The 19,696-nt window shown below is 43.9% G+C and overlaps 1 long non-coding RNA gene across 2 annotated transcripts; it reads right to left on the reverse strand.

Annotated features, from left to right (window-relative positions):
- Positions 1-1,904: 1,904 nt before the first annotated feature.
- Positions 1,905-7,903, reverse strand: LOC127342844 (uncharacterized). Of its 2 annotated transcripts, XR_007876918.2 has the most exons (4): positions 7,439-7,903; positions 6,563-7,167; positions 2,720-2,872; positions 1,906-2,614 (listed from the first exon to the last, which is right to left on the reverse strand). It is a non-coding gene; the product is annotated as an uncharacterized lncRNA (long non-coding RNA). The 2 variants fall into 2 exon arrangements; XR_007876917.2 differs by having other exon boundaries at positions 1,905-2,872.
- Positions 7,904-19,696: the final 11,793 nt, after the last annotated feature.

A 19,696-nucleotide genomic window follows, 5' to 3' on the forward strand; every position in this document is an offset into this window, starting at 1 on the left:
AGTCCTGTAGCACCTGTCGAATGGCTTCATCCTCCGACAGGTCCGGCAGCTGCACAGGCGGGTCGTTCGACGCCGAGCTTCGCCATCTCGTCGTCCGTCATGTTCTCCGGGAACTCGAAATTCTGGCCCTCCTCCATGGTCTGCTGCCATTCGTGGAAGACGGCCGCGACGTAGTCATCGCTGTCGTCCTTCACCTCCTCGTTATGGTATGCGAGCGCCTCGATGTAGTCGTCCTCATCGTCGAAGGCGTCGTAGGCGTCGTCGTCGTGGAGACGCGAGCGGATATTTTGCGCATCCACGAATATGCGCCAGGTTTGCGTCTCTGCGGACAGCCCGGTTATTTTGCGTCGCGCCGCTGGAGGTGGTGCCAGACGTATTTTCGGTCAAGGAGGGCGGAAACGGTCTCACGCCGCTGGAGGGTGAGCTTAATTTTGAAACGAGGAAGTACACGTTTGAGAGAATACTCAATTCCCATTTCCCAATAAAACATGGATCAAAGATGGGCAGACACATGTATAGTTTGCTTTTCTTCAGTCACTCTGTGTATTCAGGATGGCAACAGCACGGTACTGTAGTAGCACAACTGTACGCGCGACAACGGTGCGCTCAAAAGCTTTTGCTGGTCGAGAAACGCCATGGCGCACAACAGTTGCGCACTGTGCTAGCTGAGCTACACGCACGGTTGCAGGCCACACAGCCAACCCCCGGTGCGTCGCCGCATCTACCGCTGGCGCTCATCATTACCTGCTCTGGTCGCGTCGCGTCGCCGCCGTAACGGGCGCGAAGCCGTCTCGTCGTCGTCTCATCTGAATATCTGACCCGTCGCGTCGTGTGGTTTTGCTCGCCGTCGACCATCATTGCGTCACTGTGCGCGCCACCAGAGCTCAGGTCAGACTCCCCAACGGCTTCCTCGTTTCGCGGCTCGTACTCAAGACGCCCTCTGCGTGTGCCTGCTTGTCACAGTCAGTACTGAGTACAGGTTTTGTGTGGAAGTGTGCAATCGAGACAGCCTGGGTGAATAGGTCCGCTCCACTTTTGACCCGAGCGCCGTACCTGCAGGTTTTGTCTTCATCTCAATCTGAAATCTGGACCGTTCAGTTTCCGCCGCCTATATAGTTCATTAATTTTTTTTGGAACAAGGCAAAAGATTTGCCGTTTTCATTAATTAATTAGAGGTGTTACAGATCAAGACTTGACACAAGGTCACGCCCAAAACATAAGCCTACTTTCGCGGTATTACAATACTCAAGGCCTTAGCCCCGGCTAGGCTCCATATGGTGGCTTCATCTTTTATCTTGGTCATCAACATGTTTAAAGTGGAGGTATTGTCCGTGCTTTTGAATCGCCTCATTCCACCACTCCTTTACATTCCTCATAGTACGCCAAGTTGCGGGGTTAACGTCTTGTAGTCCTAGCCAATTCTTCACCGGTGACCACACACGAATGGTGAACCGGCATTTGAAAAGAAGATGAGAGGCGAATTGTTGTGCTTGATTACAAAGCTTGCATGTTCCACAATTTGGCCATCCTCTCTTTTGAAGCCAATCTACCGTCCAAACTCTATTTTGGATGATCAACCAAGCAAAGATTTTGCACTTCGGTGGAGCCCATGGCTTCCAAATCAAGGAATGCATGTAAGATTTCGGGTATCCAAAGAATTGCATGGTGTAAGTCGACTTGGAAGAGTAGCAACCATCCTTGGTTAGCTTTCATAGGATTGAATCCGTTGTGCTAGGGTCCAAGTGTATGACATGAGTCATCTCCCAAAAATTGGTAAATTGCATAATGTGGTCTAGTGAGAGCCATCTTGAGTGTTGACAATAGTGGTCCAAAAGTCATTGTCTAGGCTTTGTTGACGGTGCAATTTCTTCTTTTTTATCCTTTATAAATGAGAGGAGCAATGTCTTTACTAAAATTACTTCTTTCCACAATTGAGATTGCTTGTGCTTTGTTTTGCAACAAAATCGTTCTACTTTTTCCAGCGATGAGTGATTGAGTAAGGTCTAATTCAATCTGTGTTATGACCTACCTTTTTTGATTGAAGTAAATGAGAGCTTTACTTCTTCTTTTCAAACCCTAAGGTTTGGGCTCGTCCTCGGGTCGGATCTTTTTCTCTTAAGATTCAGATTATCAAGTTACAAATGACATGTGACTATTCTCCAGGATGGCACGGCCTTTAGTTGTTTGTCATGAAAATGTGCAAAGGCATGGACGTACAGTACTGATGTAGCGGGCTGACACATGAGGATACAAGATATAAGTAATAAATCCCATAAAATATGCAAGGTGTTTACAGATGGTGACATGTTCATTTCCAACCTAACGTAGGAAACTGTAATTGATCTTCAGTTGACGACACATCAACTGGTTCTCAGAAAGTATAGTCACCCTGTATCGTCCACGATCACCACCGGCCTCTGCCGACTGCCAGATCGCCACCAGGGTACCTTTCACCTTCAACCGGCTTCAGGAATTCATTGATACTAAGATACTAGGGGGCAGAAGACATTGGATATATAGATTGGTTTGACAAAGTGGACTGAAGTCTGGGAACATAATGTCTAGATACCTTCTTGACACGCTCATCTCTATCAACATTTTCTGTCCTTTTGCCCTTCTCAGAACCATACAACAACCCAAAGTGCAAGGTGAGCAATACTGCAATAGGATAAAGTTCTGCAAAAGGATAACAAATGAAAGCAGGGCTTGGATCTACCACCTTGATAAAGACCTCATCAGAATACTTCTTCATAGAAAGTTGTTGCATTGACTGGAAGTCCTTATCTATCTCAGAATTTCTGTCCGGCCTTCAGTGCTAGCAAAGCTTTCCTCTCATCCTCCAGTACCTCTTCATATTCCTCCCAATCATCTCCTGCGAAATCAAGTATGCAACATGAACTATAGCGTGTGTTTGGTTCTGGACCAAAACATGGATGGGATGGGATGATCCTCTTTCTTGATATGTTTGGTTACAGATGAAGTTGGATGGGACCATCCCCATAAAGGAATATTCCTTGAAAATCATGTATCAATCCGTCCCTCCAAATCGACCGAACCTGCCGATCCACCTTTTCCTAAAAACGTGAACCGTTGCTTAATCCATCTCCCTCCTCTCTAATCGTGCACCGCGTCTCACCTCCGGCTTGCCTGCAGTGGACAGAGAAAGCATCGGCGACGTCACCGACGGCGAGAGCGGCGGCCTCGGCCCAGGGCAAGCGCGGCGGTCTGGGCGACTGCGGCGGTCTCGGCCATAGGCAAGCGCGGCGGCCTGGGCACGGCCAGCGCGGCGGCGGCTGCAAGACGGCCGGGCTGGGCACGGCCAGCGGCGGCGGCGGCTGCGCAAGACGGCCGGGCACGACCAGCGGCGGCGGCGGCTGCAAGACGGCCCGGCGGCGGCGCGGCGCACAACCAGCGGCGGCGGCGGCGCGGCAGACGCCAGCATGTCGCGACGCCGGCGGCGGCTCGTTGGGATGAAGGAGCAGCATCATCGGTGCCTGAGCTCGACAGGCGGCTCGTGAAGATGACATTTTTTTTGCTAATTGCAATTGGACGGTAGTTAATCAATTGTTATTAGTATCCTAACATAAACACACTTCATCCCATCCCACTCAGATCTTCAAACCAAACAGAATATGGGATCACCCAATATGGACCATCCCATTCCCAAAAAATCTGGATGATCCATCCCATCCCTCTCAAGTCACCAACCAAACTGAACAATGGCAGATGAAACTGAATTTATAGTTTACAACACAGTAGTTTGTATTCTCTTCTGTATTCTAATTAATGGTAAAAAATGCGTTATAACAAAAGAAAAAATGCAAACCATACAAACAATACAATTAGAATATGTATGATTAAACATTTACACACCAAATTAGCTTGCAAGCATATGCATTGGTATACAAAGAAAGGTAGGCAAAAGTGACGACTGGCATACAAAATCCAATGAACAAGAGAAAATATAACAAATTACTGGACCCAATCGATCAACAAAAACTCTTAAGCACAGACTTCAAGTTAGTGCTTCTCTGCGTAAAATTTAAAATTTAAAAAGAAAATTATAATGTATGGCAGCTTCCTGAGTTCATGCAAAGAGAAATAATGAATGAAAACCTTGATACTGCCACAAAACTTATCTGTAGGCTGGGTGAAATTGAGAACTTGCAGTTGACCAATAGTTATTTGGGGTGCAAGACTCACTGGATCAGACCAGCCGCAATATTAGTTACTTCTCTGTGTGAATTTGTGTCAGCTTTTTGATGGAAAAGTATTATGCATGACAGTTTCACTGAAAGATAAGTAATGACTGGAAAACTAAATGGTGCCACACAACTGATAACTTGCAGCTGACCGGTGCTATTTGGATATGCACAACTCATTGTAACAAATCAACCACAAATATTGTTAGATCACGAAATAGACAGGCATGGTTTGGGACTGTTTACAATAATGAGAACAGTGGCAGAAGTTGCAGACTGCAGTAGTCTTCAATATGAACTCCATAACTTACTAGTGAGAACCAAATAGCAGTAGGGCTGCAAACGAGTCGAGTTCGAGCGAGTTGACCTGGCTTAGCTCAGCTCATACAAATATTAAAGAGAGCTCATACTAAGTCGAGTTAAAGGTCGATCTGCAAAAGTTGTTTCATACTCAGCCTGTAACATTCTCGAGCCAATCTCAAGCTAGTTTTGATCTACGAAAAATAGTAAATAATAAATTTTGCTTGCATATAAAAGGAACAAAAATACCATCCACAATATATAGAAGGAATAAGTTCAAATCTCGTCCAAATTACAAGGAATAAATCTCATCCACAACATGTAAGGTAATAATTTTTTACATGTTCTTCTATTATATAATAAAATTATTATACCTTATATTTTTTTTAGTTGTCGAGCCAAATGAGCGAGCTAGTGTTGGCTCAAGGTCAACTCCTTTTCCAATCAACCTATATAAGACACTCATCCTCGGCTCATTTGTTTATAAATCGATATAAAAAAACAAGTCGATCTCGAGCCGCTCAAGAATCTCGAGCTTTTCTTGCAGCCCTAAACAGCAGTAGGAATAAAAATAAGCATTTTCATCATTCAGTTCCCTTCTAGATTCTTAACAGTGGCATTTATGAATTATTGATCTATGGAACTTACGGTTAAACATTAACAACCAAGAACACTAATACTACTCCGAACTATACATATGGACATATCAAGCACGCAACATATTTTGTGAAAAAAACTCACATAACTGCAAAATTTACTATAGTACAATACAACTGAGTGTCAGCGATCATTGTTACAGATAAAAGCATTTGACAAACTCTCTTGCAGCGATCATTTGTCACAAAGGCCTGACCCAGTTTCTACAAGGTCTGCACCTAGCACCCTGTTACTAGGCCTCTTAACAATTTTTTTTTGAATCCAAGCCATGAAAACCGCTAGTACAATTTTGTACTAGCTCAAACGCGAGGTTTCAGTCAGTGAAAGAAATGAACTAAGCAATCGCCGGCCGGTTTCCACGGTTCGGATCCAAACCATTTTTGCACACCCTTACCGCGTACATTTACTGAACAGGGTTTAGACATAATCCATAATCCAGACATTGACACTTTTGGGATGCATTTTCCATTATGATGCTCATATCTACATGCCATAACTAATTACCTATGTTTCAGTGATGTGTCATTAAACATCGGCTTAGCCACAACACGTTCTTAAGCAAGAAACAGCAAGCTAAATTTGTGTTTACTGGGTAGCTTCTGCATGTGCTAATTTTTAACCAGGCTTAGGTTGGAATGTGATTTTACTTATGAGTACATTTGAGAAAACCACACTATTTTGCAAATACCATCAGAAATCACACTTTTGTGTTTGAATTTTGCAAAGCCACACATATGAAGTACACAAGAACCAAAGAATTACACTTCATTTTGTAGTACATTGACTAACCAGGCACATTCGTCATTGGGACTGAGGACCACCACTTATCATCACAGATATTTGTACAAAAGGATGACAGTCTCGTTAGTTTAAACGTTAACCAACCGTATAAGGAAATATAGAGACATGTATCCTATTGCTGAAGTTGGTTAGCAACCAGACAAAAACATATCATACCAGTTCATGTTATATCTAGCAGTCTTTATATTAATAATTTACAATCATTGATCATAAATGCTTAAGTTAACTTAGCAGTTCATTACAATGACTTCATGCAGCACATAAAAAATGTCTGTCTAGAACAACCACCTTATTTCCTCTGTCCAGAACAACCACCTAGTATTTCCTCTGTCCTGACAATTAGTTAGGGCAGTATGGGATATAAATATATTATCTTACACTTATGTAGTGGTTTTGTGAAACAACAAAGTTGTTTTCAATATTTGCAAAATACATGAGGTTTTCAAAATTTTCACTTACCTTATTTCTTAAAAATATGGAAGTGGGTGGTCAGTTTTATTAACAGATGCAATATCCTTGTCCATTTGGTGCCAGCACTACTTTGATTACACCAGAAATAAACTATATCAAAATACAGTGACCAAATAAATGAAAATTATTACCTTATATTCAGGTTCCTTTTCCATCATCTTCTTTTTGCTCACCCTCCTTATTCTTCTCAACTTCAAATTGAGGTACAATCTTCCTGCTTGTTCCCATTCTCCGACAAGGCAAAAGCACCCTAAGTGTGAGCACTGAGCAGCCTCAACAGTTTCACTAATGGATCATAAACAACAAAGTTTACACTTGAATCAATCCACCAAACCAAAGTGAGCTCTCAGAAAGGAAACTAAAGCTCCAAAGAACAACACTGACTACAACGGCGTCGTCAGTCATAGTTCCCCAGTTTCACCACATATACTCTGCCTGTGCTACTGCGGCGCTCGTAGGCCCGGCGAGGCGCACCCGCAGATTCATCTCATGTAATCTCCACCCGTGTAGCCATCACAGTAAGGCTGGCGCAGTCCATGGCCCCTCTCTGAAGCCTTCGCCTCACCATCCTCCCTTCTCACAACTCCATCATCGCCTAACCCACCTCCACTATATCTTCCCTGAACTACATTGGTATCACCATCACCAAATTCACGCCTAGGGCTCGTCCTGTCTCCACTAGAGCCACCTCTGCCACGTCCTGGAGCTGGAGCACCATAGTTCATGGACTCCCTTACTGCATAAACAAAGTAGCACCAAATCACAAATAAACTCACATGTGGAAACTGTCTTTGCACACACAAATAAAAACACATTTGCATTGCGGAATTTCTCATAAAACCAACTACAGTGGAGATATCAAGGACGAAAATTTCACACTAGAGGACGTGCACCAACATAGTGTTGCACACACTGCCTTGATTCCGATTGCCACATTTTGAACAGAAAACCCAAAGGGACATGCGAATTTAGGCCAAAACGAAGGATCATTAGCCTACAAAACTTACCGAGTTTCACGAAAACACATCTCCCACTCCTAAAATCCCCGTGTACCAATCCGTACCGACTCACCAGCCTGCGCCGGTGGCAGCGGCTTGGTGAGCAGCTTGGATTGGACGCCGTGGCGGCTGGCGGCCGCCTTCTTCTCGGTGGCCGCGATGACGAGGGAGGGATCGTCCTTGTCGACATCGACGAGGAGATCGAACTGGTTCGCCTCCATCCCCATGGGATTCTCCGCGCGCTCAAAGAAAAATAAATCCGACACGGCAATCCTTCAACCCAACCTAGCACACCACCACCGCACCACGCGCGACGAGACTGCCATGATCTAGGTTTTACAGTAGATCGGAGGTAGAATCACAAGCAATAACGAGCACGAGGGGAGTTTGGAATGTGATTAGGGTGGCATTCCTGCCATTTGGTGCTCTTTTCTCCTACTGATATTGATTTCTCATGATGCGCTGCTATATGGCCTAATCCTATTGCACGCCCACTGCGTGCGCGTATCTATTCGCCCACGTGGTCGGCAAATTGGGCCGCAGCCCATTAGAGCGGAAGAAGCGACAAGAAGGTAGCTGGCGTACTGTTTTGTTTTTTCGTTTTAGAAAGGTTCCGTTTTTACTGGTTCCTCTCGATTTTTCGTTTTCTTTTTGTTTTCATGTTTCTTTATTCTTTTTCGTTTTCATTGTTTCGTTTTTTTCTGTTGTTTCTTTTTCTTTAGTATTTTAAAATTTTAAATATTTTTCAAACTTGAATAGTTTTTAATTTAAGCAATTTTTAAATTTGAATACTTTAAAACTTGAACAACTTTTAAACATGGAAAATTTTAAATTTTGAAAAAATTTCAGGGTGAAACTATTTAGATGTGTTTTAGACTCTAGCCCTTACAATTTTCAGGGTGAAACTTGAACAACTTTTAAGTAAGGTTTGTTGGTGTAATGGTACATGTGCCTCCTACTTTGACCATATCCATCATCCATAAGAAGATATCTTGTTGGCACCGCTTTATATGTATGGTGTGGCCACCACTCTTCCCCGCAGATTTGCTGCTGAGTTGTAGTACTGTATTTTGGATTACACTTTTGGTCCTTAATTGGGTTCGAATTATTTGAGATAATTTTGTTGTTCGATTTTTGGTGTTCTTGGTTCTTCGAACTTGTTCTAGCCTTCTAGGGAACATCCAATGATACATACAACAAAATTGCGACTCGCATAGGTTTAAATCAAATTCAGATCAAAGAGTATGATTCATAAACTAGTTGAATGTATTAAACTCAACACATGAGTTCCAGACGACGGGATAAGATTGTTTATTTCGGCATGATTGGGTAACATCGACGACTTAAAAGCACAAAGACAATCCAGTGCATAATCATGGAAGGCTAAGGATAAACCTTCAGGTCTAACAAAAGATAGTGATTAATCAAGATCTTACCTCCAACACATCATTAGATTAGTGCAACTGGCATACTGCATCAAATTATCAACGTACATTTATAGGTAATTAGGCATCTAGCTCTTGATGGCTAATCCGGTGTTGTCTGCAGATATCTTCTTTGGTGAGGCAGTGGAAGAACACAGCCAAAACAAACAATCTTATCCCCGGCTTATCTTCCCAAACATGCTGCATTAAGTTCTGTATTGCCCGTCTCTTTCATGGACTGATAGCCTGTACTCTGCTCAAATCTTTGCTTTATCGGTGGATCGAAGATTCCAAGTACAAGAAAAGCAGCAGCATCCCGTAACTCGCAGGACAGGAGATAATCAAAACTATCTCATGCATGGATTCGCTTAGCTTGAATATTAAGATTATAGATTGGATAATAATGATTAAAGTGCCGGGCCACTCTCACCAATAACAGTAAAGCTCTAAAAGGCATACTCTCCTAAATCTGGAAGTTTTGACTTTTGCCATGGTTTAGCTGAACCACTGCAGCTAGCATTAGTTATATGTTATAAAAATTATATCATTAGAAAGTTTAGATGTTCTATTTTCTAATGATATAATTTTTGCATTATATAATTTAACTTATATATGTCAAATTGGCGAACTAGGGATACAAGAGAAGACTAGTAAACTGCGTATTAGTTATAATAGTAACTTAGGTTAAACCTTGCCTCATTAGAGATATTAACGCATTGTTACAATTGATCTGAAACTTTGTTTTAAATTATCATGGAGCTAGCTCTGGATCTTTGAAGGTAACTGAAGCAAGGTTTTTTGTATTAGTTTAGTTTGCTATATACTATATGGATTAATCAAGGGAAGAGATATCTTTTGCTATTCACATATGCTACTAGACCCTCTTTGCACCCTAGGGCCCGGCGGTAAGGAAAATTCACTACAGGAAACGCACGAGGTGCAAACGGCCATCCTCTATGCCGTCGACACAGGCTCTCCGCCGTGACGGAGAGGTAACAACGTCAGGCCTGTGCCGATAGCTTTGCCGTCAGCACAGCTTTCAACCCTGCGCAATTATTTTCCATTTTAGCACATTAATCTTAGAAATTTCATAACTACTTAATTATAATTCAGAAAATATAATTAATATATCAAAATTTTCAGAAAATAAGATCTATCTTGGAAAATATCAAACTTAGAATATTTCAAATATCTCAAAAAATCTTCTAAAAAATGAGCTATCATGTGCGATGATGTTTCATGGCTTTCACGCTTAACGCCCAATATTATGGCTAGAATTGTGCCATAGTTTGTAATAATGCGCCTATATTGTGCACACATGTGCATCTTGAGATGAAGAACAATGTTGCAGGAGGGAGCTTTCATTTGCGCCACACCAAAAAGCTATTTTCCATTTTCCGAGTCCCGAAAAAGGGGTATTTTGTGAAGCAACCACCAAATGAAGTTTCACAATGGTACCAACCTATTTTTCAAAATACTAGACCACCTTACCTACACAATTTCCCAACCAGGGTATCTGAAACATTTCCATCCACCCCTCGTGAAAAAGACAAATTCCTACCAAATCAGTAGGAAGCCCGTCAGATTTGAACTACATGATATAATGCTCGTGACTTTTTAGAAAAATCATTTTGAGGTTCACAATATGCTATTTCATCATAGATCCACTGCAAGTTTAGCGAGGCTCATCTCCGAGCTAAGAATCTTCATGCCCGCCATTTTGACCATAGTTTGAAACGGGCATAAGAAATTAAAAAATGATCAAAACAATGAAAAACCTTCGTGTGGTGTCATATTATGTTACATAGCTGAGAGGAAAATGTCAAACTTTAAATATTTCAAATATCTCCAAATACCTTCTCAGAAATGAGATATCATGTTCGCGTTTCATGGCCTTGAGGCTGAACGCCCAATGTTATTGCTAGATACGTGGTCTAGTTTGTGATAATGTTCATATATTGTACACACATGTGCATCTTGGGTTGGTGAAAAATGTTGCAGGAGGAAGATTTCCTTTTCATCGCAACATAAAACTATTTTTGATTTTCCGAGTCCAAAAAAGGGGTGTTTTGTGAAACAACCACCAAATAAAAGTTTCACAATGGTACCACCCAATTTTAAAAAAATACTAGACCACCTTAAATGCACAATTTCCCAACTAGGATATCTTAAATATTTTTGTTCACCTCTCGTGAAAAAGATAAATTTCTGCCAAATTGGTAGGAAGTCAGTCAGATTTGAACTACATGTACATGATCTAATGCTCATGATTTTTTTGGAAAAATCATTTTTAGGTTCAAATATGATATAGATGTCATATTTGGATTCCTCTCATTTTTCTGATCGATTTAGACATATTATTTATCAAATTCCTATTTACAGATTTAAAGATATTAATTATTTCATATTAAATAGAAAATGACAAAAAAATAAAATCATTTTACTGTTATTTGAATTCAAGATTAATATTGTTCATTCATTGTAGTTTATATAAGTAATTATTTGGATTTCAAAAAAATAAGGAGGTGCGACGTCAAGGAGGGGTTAATAGGATTGATATGATAGTATTATCAACAAGGTGTCATTTCTTTCATGGAAGCTCGTCCGAAAAGAACAGAGTTAAGCGTGCTAGGACTGGAGCAGTTTGAGGATGGGTAACTGATCGAAAAGTTTGACCACGAGTGCAATGTGACATAATATTAAGTGTAGTTAGAGTTAAAATGATCCATACGAGAGACTAAAAAAGTTAAAAAAAAACTAAAAAATACGAGCCAAAATTGCCAAACGGCCACTAGCTCTATGCCGATGGCTTCGCCATCAGCCCAGGATGTTGTGCCGACGGCAAATGAGCATGTACCGAACCCATATTGTGCCGATGGTAATTCTAGCTGTACCGACAGCATGACGGCCATCGGCACCTTGTCCATTTTCCGTAGTGATTGTTTGATGACACGGTTGCACCACATGTTGGTGGCAACATGCAAGAGCTCTTGACCACGAATGCACGTGCACAGACCTCATTCACTGAGCGGTTGGATGCGTTGGCAGAAAGAGGGAAGTTCTCCTAACGGAGTGTTAGTTCCTAGAGCCGAATGTTAAGAACAAAATCTTAGAACCAAGGCGGCGTCACTCCAAAAGACAACAAGCTTCACTCACTTCTTGCAACCCGGCGGCTTCTTGCTGCTTGAGACGCTGGCTTATGCGGGGGCAGCCGCAACATGGGAGGAAAGACGCTTCCACGCGTTAGACCAAGAAACCTCCTAGTCCGCCACTCGCCCACTCCGCCCTTCATCCTGCGAGAGAGGGCCATTGCACAGTTAATCTCGCGATGGCACCACGAACAGCAAAACCGGTGTGCTTAAGCTGTAGGTCCCTGCAGGCATGGCGGAGGCGTGTTATCGTCTCCCTCCGGGAGGCTCTCAAATGGCTTAATGGCAAGAGTGAATTCCACTTTTTACTCTATAGTTGCGTATTTGTGACACATACTACTCCATTTAGTGCAATTTTTATAAAAAAAAATTACCTAGCAGTTTTTAAACACGGTTTTACCCTAATTTAGTATTTTGTTTGATTTTGTTAGATGGGGCCGGCGTATTTCGTCGATGTGGTGTGACAAAATATGTAAATATTGGAGTCCATCATCCACGATTATGTCCAGAATTCTCTTATTCAATTGTTTTATTCCTCGTTCCCGTACGGATATTTTTGAAAGCCAGTAATCACCTCACACCTTGCCCAATGAATGCGCACCAAAAATCGAGGGTCCAAATATTCTAAAATGCGCAATCTACATAATTTTTTATTCGATGAGGTAATTATTGTCACAAATGCAGGACTAGAGAGTAAAAAGTTCACTCTAATCGTAAATATGAATAAGCATACACAAACAATTCATACAGGGACTCGGTGCAAATGGTGGCAGAAAAGTCGGCGACCTAGGAGCTCGTGGGCAGAAGAAGAAGCCGGGCAGACGTTGAAGACTGGACCGGTGGCATTACAGGAATCATGGGCTGATGACCAATGGAGACGCCGATGCTTTTCACATGTAGCTCAGCTGTTTGGGGGAGTGGATTAGCACCTGAGTTTAAATCCTCACAGACGCGAATTTAGGTTTCTATTTATACTTGAGGGTCAGGCTAGACCTGGTACTCACGCAATTTATCTTGAGGACTATGCTTTAATCTTAACTAAGATTAAAAATCTTAGTACTCATACCAAATGGTTGTGTGCATCACTGGTTGGTGCAGAGGTCAGGAAGTAAAATTCTCCCCGTTTTTTGGTCCCCGCGCCATATTTCTGTCAGTAAATCACCAATTCACACAGACAGAGGTGCACAAAGAAACAAAATCAATACACAGCTGATGAGCTGAAGAAGATTACTCGTACTGCAGCTGTCGCAAAACATTCATGGTACTGCATGGGTACAAAAAATGTCCGTGATCCACAGAGAGACGTTGGGGGGCGATTCGGGCGCCTCTGGGCGGACGAGTCCAACTCCGACGAAGAGGAGGGCTCCGGCGAGGAACGTGAAGAGTGCCGACTCTCCTTCCCTCTTGTATCTGAGGAGCGTACCGGAGGATGAGCAACGCTCGCTCGGATCGCAAGGATCGGCGGCCTATTTGAGAAGTGAAGAGAGGAGGAGAATGCAACGGGAAGCGGCTAGGGTTCTGCGATCTGGTAAGGATATTTCCTTCGCCTCCGATCAAACTTTACCATCTGTTACCAAGATGCCAGGGAGGAGGACGAACTTGAGGTTGCCGGTCCTTTCTCCGTCATCTTTTCTTTTGCAAAACTTTGATGCGGCTGAATGGGTTTTGGTACAAAGGAGGAAAAGGAAATCCTCTTTTGAGAGGAGGAAGATCCACCGGCAGTGTCGATTTGGGTCACCGCCGGTGAGGTTCCGTTCGTCGTTTCTGTTCAAACAACCAGAGGCTGGTGCTGCTGATTTCATGTTGGGCCAATGGGCTGCGGATCGGATATCAAATTGATGAATCGTGGTTTAGGTCAAGTGAGCCTGGATCCACGGATTATTGATAATCCGTCTTTGCGTCTGACGCGATTGATATCGAGGAGCAGTCGTTCGTTCCTAGGGTTACGAAGTATTGGCATCGCGCCTACCATCCCACCCATCGACACACAGCCTGCAACCGCCATGACGCATCGAGGTGGAGGCCAGAACAGGGGGCGCGGTCCGCCTAGAGGCCGTGGTGGTGGAAGATGGGAGGGTGGTAATGGAGGCCATGGGAACAATTTCTTCGAAGGGGGACCGAGCGGAACCGCCGGTGACGGTGGAAACTTGCGAGATGGTGCTGATCATCAAGCTGATGTGTTCACCGATGGTGTTTTCAGAGTTGGTTCGGGACGACCTAACTACAATGGCAATGGCTCTCGATATGCTTATGGTAATAATCGTGCTGATGGTCGCCGACAGTTTGGTGGTGGATGTAACTTCAATAACCGGAGGTACGCTGGTCAAGGTGAGAATAATCGGTTCTTCGGCGATGGCCGTAACCATGCTACTCACGGCAATGGCAACGTTTTGATACCTATGCAACAACAATTGGTTAAGGAGGCTGTGGTGGTTTTAGCTCGACAAATCGCAGAACAGCAGGGGTCTGTTGGTGGCTCGGTGGAAGGTGCGGCTCCCTTGCCGCAGGTGGAGGCAGCGCGCCAGGCTGCTACCCATGTTAGGCCACCATCGGCAGGTTTGCGCCAGACAGTGTTGCCCTCCAGGCCGGCCATTGGTGCCATGGTCCAACAACCAGGGACTGTAGGGCCGTCATCATCTGCAGATGTTGGAGCAGCTAGAGCGGAGGATGTGTTACTCGCGGTGGCCGGGGTGACCGCTGCGTCTGCGATGACAACGGACAATCAGCAGGCGAAGAAGAAGGGGCCCAATTGCTTGCGATGTAAACAACCGGGTCACTGCCTAAATGACTGCATTACTCCGCTGTGTGATTACTGTCAGAGTGCTGAGCATGTGTCAAAGGACTGTGCATTGCTGAGGGCACCTCGTCCGCAGTTAAATCATTTTTGTCTTGGTCATGAAGACCTTTGTTTTTGGGAGCTACCTCTTTCTACTTCGGTACGGCCACACATTGAGAATACAAAGATGGGGAGAGTGACAATCACAGGGGGTGTTTTGACAATACCTGAAATTATTGATCAACTTCAATGGATTGTTCCTGATGAGTCGTATCAGTGGGATGTTCAATTAGTGGAGGATACTACTTTTCGTGTCACTTTCTCTAGTAAAGTTGATTTGGTGATAGTGCAGCATTTTGGCAGATATAATTTGCCCAATTCTCAAATTTCTATGTCTTTTGATTTTTGCAAAAGAGAGGTCGAGTCTGCATGGTCGGCTGATGAGGTTTGGGTTCGAGTACATGACTTACCCCCCAGGGCTCTTGATGATTTTTTTTGGCTCTGTGGGCAATTGGAGATATTTTTGGGAAAACAAAAGATATAGACATGGCTTTTACAAGAGGTAATAATGTGTTGCGGATTCTTATTATATGTCTCGACCCGTCTCTGATTCCTGCTAGCTTGGACTTGAGGATTCACAATGCTTTCTACATACTGTGTTTTGAAGTGGAAGGAATACATCCCCTGCCTATGGCTGATGCAGTGATGGATGATACTCCTAAAGGTGATGATGGTTTTGATGGTAATGGGTCAGGTGGTGCTGCTGGTAATGATCCAGATAGGAAGGCTAAGAGAAAGAAAAATGATGACCAAATTGAATCAAATGGAAATGATGAACAGATGGCACCAGCACCAACGCAAGGAAATGCACTTTCTCTGTCTCCGATTAAGTTGGGTTCACTTGATGATAGTTTGCTATTACAAGATGATCTCAACCATACTTGGGTGGATGTGACAACCCAAGGAACTTCTGTGACTAGGTATGATAATGTGCTATTGTTGAATAACAATTCTTTTTATAGTCCTAAGAAACTCGATTTTTCATTCAGCTCTTCGAGTTCGGGGATTGGCGATGTTGTGTCTTGCTCCTCTTCGAAAGTGTCAAGTGATATTGGAATAAATCTGACTCATGTCTCACCGACGGCTGATGAGATCGAGGTGATGAGCCCATCGGCCGTTGCTTCTCTGCCAATAGCGCATGATGAGGAGCATTCGAAGATCAATGCTGATGAAACGATCAGCTGCATGCCGCAGGTGCAGCCCATGATGCGACCTGTGGTGCATGGCACCGACAGCAGCCCAGCCCAGGTGCAGCCCAGCATGCATGGCACCACGGGGCTGGCGACGTCGATCGCATGGACTTCGCCTCCGACCACCATCGCTCCGCCCACGGTCGTGCCTTACGCAACGCAGCCATGGTCGATTCCATCGGCGCCATATGTCGCCGCTCCTTTGATGTCGAATATGTTTATTCCGCCGTCACAGGTTGCACCATTGGCAGGTTCTCCGTGGGGGTTTAGTGCACATACTTCACATGTGATGAAGATCACCGGTGTGTTTTCTTCTCCTAATAACAATGTTACTTGTGCATCACATGTTGCTATACCATCAAATAAATGTTTTTCTTATGAGGAAATTGTTGCTTTTGGTGGTATAGACAATGCAGTTGCTTCGGGTGTACGGTCGAGCGAAAGGATCCGAGCCCAGCCAAATTCCGACGCTACTCAAATGGAGAGAGCTATGTTGATGGCTCAGCGGAGGGATGACGCAGCTTATCATGGTATGTCCACGCCTACGAAATATACTATTTTTTCTATGTCTGATACACAGATTCTTGAGAAGGCACGAGTAGTTGGAGCTTCTCTAGGGGGTTCACTTACAGAACAAATTAAGTCACTAAAGTTGTTAAAAGATAATGAGCTTCATCGTACTTTAACAATGCTAGACAATAAAAAAACTGAAAATGATGCGGGTGAGTTTGCTCCCCACTGTTTGGTTGTGTCTAGGGCATCAAATTTAAGTGAGGATTTAGATGATGATGAGAGCTTTTTAGATGAGGATGTACCAGTGGTATCTCATCCTAAAAGCAAAACAAAAGTAAAGCGGAAGAAGAAGTCTTATGATAAGACGGATGTGATGTGACGCCCCCAAACCGGTACCATGAGGATTCCAGCGATCCCGCCGAAATCCGCACGATATCGATTTAGAGACGCCCTCCGACACGACGTGCGCGACGAATCACACACGTGATGCCAGAGGAATTAACACGAGCGGTAACATTACAACAAGATTACAATAGAGCCCACAAGAAACATATATAATACAACAACGACTCCAACGAGTCAAGATACAAATATACAATACAAAGATCCGAATCATACAAACGATCAAATACGTCCGAGTACGGACAAGATACAAATCGGACTAAGACTCCTGAAGATAACCAGTGGCGTCCATAACCTTGCCCAGGCCAAGCCGGAAGGGTAAAGAGAAAGAGAAAAGGCGAGAGTAAGTACCAAGGAACGAACTCCGACACGTACTTAGCAAGACTAGAAATGGCTATGCTCGCCGGGCGAATATATCACCTGGGGCTATATGGTAGGTTTAGCGGCAGCAAAACTATAACCAATAGAGACACGCTAAAACATCCGTCTAATCAGAGAAGATAAGAGAGCGCATAAGATAACAGATAAATACTACACAAACATAACCCAGCCAAATACACATATCCCCTTCAACAAGGCGAAGAGGGAATGTAAAATGCACTCAATGGTGTGGACAAGTTTTATTAGGTATCAGTTGTAGTAATACTATATTACTACGCAAGTTATTAGCATATTATTAGCAACAAGATAACGGTGTAAGTTGTTCTATGATAAAGCTATACAATTCCAAGTCGTCCATAACCGCGGACACGGCTTATCGATAAGATTTTAACCCTGCAGGGGTGCCCAAATGTGCCCACACGCACGCTCAACCCACTTGCGACAGGTCGATATCACGACTCGCACTCTCCTTCTCGACAACAATGTCCAGGAAGCCACCTAACTAAGTTTACCCGTTTCGGAGCCCGATCGAAACTCCGACGCAGACCTAGCTGTTGCAAGGACGGCTAAGAAGGATCAGAGCCCACTAGTGGATGACCTCTTAACAATACGTGCCGCACCTACGGACGTGCAAGAGACAACGGGGATACAAGGCATGCATGGCTTCCCCAAAAGTAACATCATATCATCTGACCACAAAGAAACATGCTTGCACGCCCGGGAGAAACAAACAAACATTCAAACTAATTGTGGCCACTGCAAAGCTGTAGATTCCGGCAGTGGTCGAGGGGAGACCCGGTAAGCATACTCACGTGTGGTTAGAGCGCTCAGTCTCGGAACAGATAACAAGAACTCGGGTCCTATGGGGCATTAGCGAGTCAAAATTCCGATGCTTTCGCAAAGGGGCTCACAGATGCCTCTGCTTACAATTTTAGTTGTTAACAATTAAGTAAAGCATGTGTATCTCCAACAACTGATATAGCATGTGATAACCTCCCAACAACCCAACATATCCCGATAACAGATCGAGATAAACAACAGAGCCTAAACACGCCTACGACTCGCAAGGCTCAAACATCAAGCAACGGCTGTGGGTAAGGAATGATACATATAGGATTATTATGGTAAACAAGTGGAATAGGACACGTGACTCGATAAAGAAGCGCGACCTATGTATAGCAGTGCGAGGGATAGTATAAAATAGGTGAAGAGAGAGGGCTCGCCTGTGAAAAGCTGGAGAAGAACTTGTCGGAGAACTCGTCATATCTCATAACACCACTTCGCGATCCTATCCGGGAAGAAGCAAATGCTACAACAAACAACGGATGCAGATCTTACAACTACGGGTAGAGGAGATCCAACATGATCAAGATATGATATGCATGACATGGCAGATATGATGCGATGCACTTATCCAATTTAAGCGGAGTTGGAACCCCGGACAAACAAATTAGAGTTGGAGTTGCATTTTCTACCGACAAATTTAAGTGTTGAATAGCATGGCATACATGTCAGGGTGAGCTACTGTTGGCATCCGAAACCCACCAGCGAGCAACGGCTGGCAACACGAAGAGCCGGGAACAACCTAGGGCTGCGGCTGGCCCTGGTCCCTCCGAGCAACGGCCCGCAAAGCTCCTGGTACGCACGTCCTGATGCTGGTGCAAGGGCGTGCCACCTGATCTATACCTGATCAGGAAGGTGATGGATTTGCTTCGCTTAGTTTCCTGCATGGCATACACGTAAACATTAAATACGAGACTCGATCGGCTCTCAGGTTGTCCCGTGAATCGGCTCAAGGAGCCGATCCACCCATGACTCGTATGGGGTTTACGATTGCATGGTGGTCCTGCTTGATCAATATGAAGCTAAAACGACCTACGACGATTTAGGGTTTTCACCGCATAATCGGAACATCCTACGTGTGATTGAGCCTGGCAGCCACGCATGGTGATAATAAACCAACCCTAGACAAGGCCTAAAAACCAACATGAAGTTGATCCCCGGAACATCTTGTCTAGGGCTAGCAAACTACACCCTACGTACTACTGGATCCTTCAACCCGTTTGCAAGGCCTAACTATGCAGATATTAAACTAATCCTTGTAGAACAAGGAGCAATCATAACGGATCGGATCTACTAAACAATGTTCAAGCAAGGTGCGCCCTTACACCTAAGAAAGGTGTAAGGGCGGCTAGACGTCTAAGGGTTGCATGAACGAAAGCATGTGATACGATGAAAACAATGCTAACTCTAACACATCTATGATAACTACGTTGCTCGCCATCAAAAAGGCTTCAGCACGAGCAACGCATGAACAACGAATAAACGTATACTGCCTAGATCGCAAGATGCGATCTAGGCAGCATGATGCT

Source organism: Lolium perenne, chromosome 3 (genome assembly GCF_019359855.2).
Source record: "Lolium perenne isolate Kyuss_39 chromosome 3, Kyuss_2.0, whole genome shotgun sequence".
Classification (NCBI taxonomy): Eukaryota; Viridiplantae; Streptophyta; class Magnoliopsida; order Poales; family Poaceae; genus Lolium; species Lolium perenne.